This window comes from Muscardinus avellanarius (genome assembly GCF_963383645.1).
Source record: "Muscardinus avellanarius genome assembly, chromosome: 10".
In the NCBI taxonomy this organism is placed as follows: Eukaryota; Metazoa; Chordata; class Mammalia; order Rodentia; family Gliridae; genus Muscardinus; species Muscardinus avellanarius.
In genome coordinates this window covers 111,275,091-111,281,376 of record NC_137796.1, presented here as the reverse complement: position 1 = coordinate 111,281,376, position 6,286 = coordinate 111,275,091, and positions in this window count along the sequence as shown.

The window sequence follows — 6,286 nt, the reverse complement described above, 5'->3', positions numbered from 1 at the left end:
CCCACACACGGGAAGGCACGAGGATCCCCGTGGGCCGGCCTTGCCTTCCTGAACCACGGGCACTGCTCTCTCCTGCCTCGGCCATGGCCTGCGGCTAGGTAGGGCACAAACTCTGAGCATTTTACCTGAACTTTCCCCAGAACAGTCCACACTTTTATTGGAAAAACAGGACACCCAGACACAGTTTGCCTAAATTCTTTTTTTTTCTTTTCAGTAGTGGGGATGGGACCCAAGGGCATTCTACCTCAGAGCTACACCCCTAGCCCTATTTTTAGTCTTTCTTTTTTTTATTTATTTGTTTGTTTATTTATTTATTTTTTGCAGTACTATGATGGAACCCAGGGGCTTTCTATCCCTGGACTATACTCTCAGACCTATTTTATATATATTTTTTAAAACAGGGTCTCACTAAGTTGCTGAGAGCCTCACTAAGTAGCTGAGGCTGGCTTTGAGCCTGTGTGATTCTCCTGTCTCGGCCTCCCAAGCGCGGGGATTACAAGCGTGCGCCACCACATCCGGCTTATTTTGTTTTATTTTTGTGGTACTGGGGATGGAACCCAGGGGCATTCTACCTCTGAGCAACATCCTCAGCCCTATTATTTTTTTTTTTATTCTTTATTTTGAAACAGGGTTTCACTGAGTTGCAAAGGGCCTCACTAAGTAGCTGAAGCTGGCTTCGAACTTGCACAACCCTCCTGTCTCAGCCTCCCAAATGCTGGGATTACAAGTGTGCACCACCACACCCGGCTATTCTTTATTTTGAAACAAGGTCTTGCTAAGTTGCTAAGTTGCAGGTCTCACTAAGTAGCTGAGGCTCTGCTCCATCCTGTCATCTTCCTGTCTCAGCCTCCCAAGTACTGAGATTCCAAGTGTGCGCCACCACGCCTGGCGGTTTGCCTAATTCTACAGTGCAGGTATTAACGATGAAATTAATCCAGGCATTGTGGTGCATGTGTAAACCCCAGTACTTGGGAGGCTGACACAGGAGAATCAGCCTCTTCAAGTAGTGAGACTCTTATCAACCTAGTGAGATGACTTCAAAATAAAAATAAAATAGGGCCAGGGATGTAGCTCCGAGGTAGAATGCCCCTCAGTTCAATCCCCACACAAACACACAAAACAAAAACAAAAAAAGCTGGGCGTGGTGGTGTACTCTTGCAATCCTAGAACCTGAGACTGGAGGATTATAGGTTTAAAGATAGCCTCGGGCCGGGCGTGGTGGCGCACGCTTGTGATCCCCGCGCTTGGGAGGCTGAGACAGGAGGATCGCACAGGTTCAAAGCCAGCCTCAGCTACTGAGTGAGGCTCTCAGCAATTTAGTGAGACCCTGTTTCCAAATAAAATATAAAATAGGTCTGGGAGTATAGCCTGGAGGCAGAAAGCCTCTGGGTTCCACCCTCAGTACCACCACAAAAAAAAAAAAAAAGATAGCCTCAGCAATTTAGTAAGGTTCTGTGTGGGGAGCCATTAAGGCTTTCCCCTTTAAGAATACTTCTGACTGTCCTTTGCCCAGAGCCAATAAGGTTTGGGGTCATGGAAAGTTCAACGTCTGAGAGAAGCTCAAGTGGAATTGATTGCTTTGACCGTTAAGCGCACAGGTGGTGACAGCATAGGCTTGATTGGTTTGACTGTTACGCACGTAGGTGGTGACGTCATGAAGGTTGGCTGACCGGGAGCGGTATAAATAGGACGAGAGTGATAAAACCAGGATCGGTCAGTAGAGATATCGACCCGGGAGTGTACTGGCGATCCTTCCATGAGAGAATAAAGTATTCTATGAATAAAATTCATTGAATAAAATTCTTTTCATCCTCACTCCTCTCTTCAGAACCCGTACTTTTGCCGGCTGGCTCCGGCAGGTGGTGGCCCGTACGGGGAGATTCTGAAACTGAGGACGCAGTGAAGGACACCGCTGAAGAGAAAGAGAGCGTGCTCGAAGGCTCGTGGTGGGGTGAGTAACGTGGAAGTTGTAATATACAATGGGTCTAAAAATTAGTCTTTTGTGTTTTGTACAGATGTTAAGAGATATGCTTGGTGTAAGTAAAACTAAGATAGAACACAAAGGTGTTTTGCCTTCACTTCCTAAGGAAGATGAGGAAACTGAAGAAGAGGAGCAGCTTGAGGAAACTGCTGCTCGGTTCCATAGAAATGAGTTAGGGGCTTATCCTGATATTCCAGAAACTCTGGAGCCCACTTTTTGTATAAAACAATTAGAAGTAGGCGTAGAGACTTTAACTAAACGTTTAGATAAGATAGCTCCTTCAAATAGTGAAAAAGAAGGACCTCAACAATATTCTCCTATTATCAGCAATACGAACCTTCAAAATTCTCCCACTGTAGCATTTGCTAAACAAAGCACTGAAAAACACCGACCTTTATCTGTAATATCACCGCTTCAAGCGGCTATAAATCGGGCTGCAGAAAATGGAGAAGATACTAGGGGATTTAGAGTTTTCCCCGTTACTGAAGACCCTGATGGTCGAGGAGGTGTGATTAGAGGACATGGACCCTTTCCTTTCAAACAATTAAAAGAATTAAAAACGGCTTGTGGCTTGGCATGGTGGCGCACGCTTGTAATCCCCGCGCTTGGGAGGCGGAGACAGGAGGATCGTGCAGGTTCGAAGCCAGCCGCGCACGCTGGCTTAGGAGACCCTGTTTCCAAATAAAAATGTAAAAATAGGTCTGGGAGTGTAGCCCGGAGGTAGAAGGGCTTCCAGGAACCCCAGTACCACCAAAAAAAAAAAAAAAAAAAAAATTCAATTACATAAAGATAGTTTAAAAACCTTAAATGATTTTCAAAAACTTCTAGGAGATATTAATTGGCTAAGACCATCTTTAAATATTACTACTAGAGAATTAAAACCTTTATTTGATATCTTAAAAGGTGACTCAGACCCAACTTCCTCTCGGATCTTAACAGAGGAAGGATGTGCTGCTCTTAAAAAAGTTGAATTGGCTATTGAATGTCAAAGAAAACAGTACATTGACTATGCTAAAGAATGGGCTGCTTATATATTAACATCAGCACATACGCCCACTGCTGTTTTGTGGCAGGATGAACCATTAATGTGGATACATTTACCCACTACTCCAAGCAGAGTCTTAATGCCATACTGGGAATTAGTTGCCTGCTTGGTGTGTTCTGTCAGATCAGAATCTATAAAATATTTTGGAAAAGAACCTTCACTTAATAGTGTTCCTTTTACTAAACAACAAGTACAATGGCTTTTTCAAAATGCTGGTTCATGGGCTATTGCTTTTGCATCTTTTATTGGAAAAATTGACAATCATTTACCTCATGATAAATTATTACAGTTTGTTAATAAACATGCTCTTATATTTCCTAAGATAGTTCATGCTACTCCCATATCTCAAGCGGTCTTGGTATTTACTGATGGCTCATCAAATGGTAAGGCATCTTATGTAATTAATAAACATAGTACTATAATTCAAACATCTTTTACATCTGCTCAAGTTGTAGAATTGCATGCAGTAGCAGCTGTTTTTCAACATCTATCTGATACGCCTTTTAATTTATATACAGATAGTTTATATATAGCTAATGCCCTTCAAACATTAGAAACTGTACCATATATTGATACGCATAATAAATTGATAGGTAATTTATTTTTTCAAATTCAAACTCAGATCTTATCACGCCAACATCCTTGTTTTATTGGTCATATAAGAGCACATTCTGCTCTACCTGGTCCTTTGGCAGAAGGTAATCAAATTGCTGACGATGCTACAAAATTTGTCTGCCCCTCTCAATTGGAACAAGCTCAACGATCACATTCTTTACATCATCAAAATAGTGCTGGTCTGCGTAAACAGTTTCAAATTACTCGAGAAGCAGCACGACAAATTGTTAAACAATGCCCTATATGTCCAGAGTATTTACCTGTTCCTCATTTAGGTGTAAATCCACGGGGATTGGTTCCCAATAATTTATGGCAAATGGATGTTACGCACATTTCTGCCTTTGGTAAACAAAAGTATGTTCATGTGTCTATTGATACTTTTTCAGGATTTATTATGGCTACAGCCCAAACTGGGGAGGCCGCTAAGCATGTGATTTCCCATTGTTTGAAATGTTTTGCTTTCTCAGGCCTTCCTACCTACATTAAAACTGATAATGGTTCAGGATATACAAGTATGGCTTTTAAACGATTTTGCAATACATACAATATTCAGCATATTACAGGTATACCCTATAATCCTCAAGGACAGGGTATTGTAGAACGTGCCCACAATTCTTTAAAAACAACACTTTTGAAAATAAATAAAAAGGGGGAGTTATATCCCCATTCACCACAGAACTCTTTAAATCATGCTCTTTTCATTCTTAATTTCTTGAATGCTGACAAAACTGGTCGCACAGCAGCAGATAGATATTGGCATCCATCCTCCAAAAACAATTTTGCCCTAGTGAAATGGAAAGATCCTTGCACAGGAATTTGGAAAGGTCCTGACCCTGTACTAATATGGGGATGAGGGCATGTTTGTGTTTTTTCACAGGATGAAGATAATGCACGGTGGATACCTGAGCGGCTGGTGCGACATATGGATCAAGCAAAAATGGAAGATTCTCAGCTCAATGCTGATGATGCTCCTAGCTTCAATGATGAATGAAACATAGACTTACATTCCAGTTCATCCCATATTCATCCAGCTGTTTGGGAACAACGGAAGATCACTGTCTTCAGTGACAACTCACGATTACTGGGACTTCTTGCTTTGAACTTTACACCCATTACAGAAACTTTTAATTATTTTGCACAAAGAATTGGAACTTTTGGTTATTTTGGACAAAGAACTGGTACACTCTTATGTTTTCCTAAATATGTCAAAAAGATGGGATGTCTGCAGTTGATGCCCGTGGTATTGCAGACAAATACTAAGACGAAGAGTAATTGTGCTATAAAGATGTGGTCTTGTGGGACCCTGGTTACGCAGGGAAAGAAGATAAAAATGTTAGCCCACGAATAACTTATATACCCTGTTAAACTGATTTAACATATGGAAATCCTAATGTTAATTGGAAAAGATGTCTTACTGAAATACCTATTTTTCATGATATACCCAATACCTTGTTTATTAGAGGCTTGGGACAAAGTGTGACCTCGGATAAAGTGAGAACATTTTTATTCAGCAGAAGTACATGATCTACATCTAAAAAGTACCCCTATTTAAGAGGCTGGTAGTCAATGACGGGTAAGATTTCCTTAGGACAAGGAAACCTAAGACAGGATATACAGCTTAGCTCTGTATTATCCCAAGACGGGTAATCCTTGATACCTGAAGGAAACAACCTAAGACAGGCACAGTCTTCTTTTGAATATAATAAGAAAGGGGGAACTGTGGGGAGCCATTAAGGCTTTCCCCTTTAAGAACACTTCTGACTGTCCTTTGCCCAGAGCCAATAAGGTTTGGGGTCATGGAAAGTTCAACGTCTGAGAGAAGCTCAAGTGGAATTGATTGCTTTGACCGTTAAGCGCACAGGTGCTGACGGCACAGGCTTGATTGGTTTGACTGTTACGCGCGTTGGTGGTGACGTCATGAAGGTTGGCTGACCGGGAGCGGTATAAATAGGACGAGAGTGATAAAACCAGGATCGGTCAGTAGAGATATCGACCCGGGAGTGTACTGGCGATCCTTCCATGAGAGAATAAAGTATTCTATGAATAAAATTCATTGAATAAAATTCTTTTCATCCTCACTCCTCTCTTCAGAACCCGTACTTTTGCCGGCTGGCTCCGGCAGTTCTGGTTCTAAATAAGAAATAAAATCAGTCTGGGGATATAGCTCAAAGGTAGAATGCCTCTGGATTCAATTCCCAATAACACACATACGCGTGCGTGTGCACGCGCGCACACACACACACACACACACACACACACACACAAAGTTAGCCAGGCATTGTGGCACACACCTAAAATCCTACTACTTAGGAGGCTGAGATGAGAGGAACCCAGGTTCAAGGACAGCCTCAGCAATTTAACAAGCCCCGATCTCAAATTAAAAATAAAGAGGTCTGGGGTGCGGGTCGGTAAGGGAACGCTCTTGAGTCTCATCCCAACATCCCAACAAATAGAACATGAACCCGATGACCTTCAGGGCCACCTCCTGTCTCCGGAGGAGGCCGGCTTGGACCAGCCGCTCAGGTCAGAGCTGCCTCTGGGAGGTGAGAGGGAGGCCGGAGGTGGCCCTGGGCTGACAGGAAGGCCGGCAGACGGTGAGGTCCCTTTATACCACAGCCTTCCTCTACTCCACAGCCCAGAGCCAG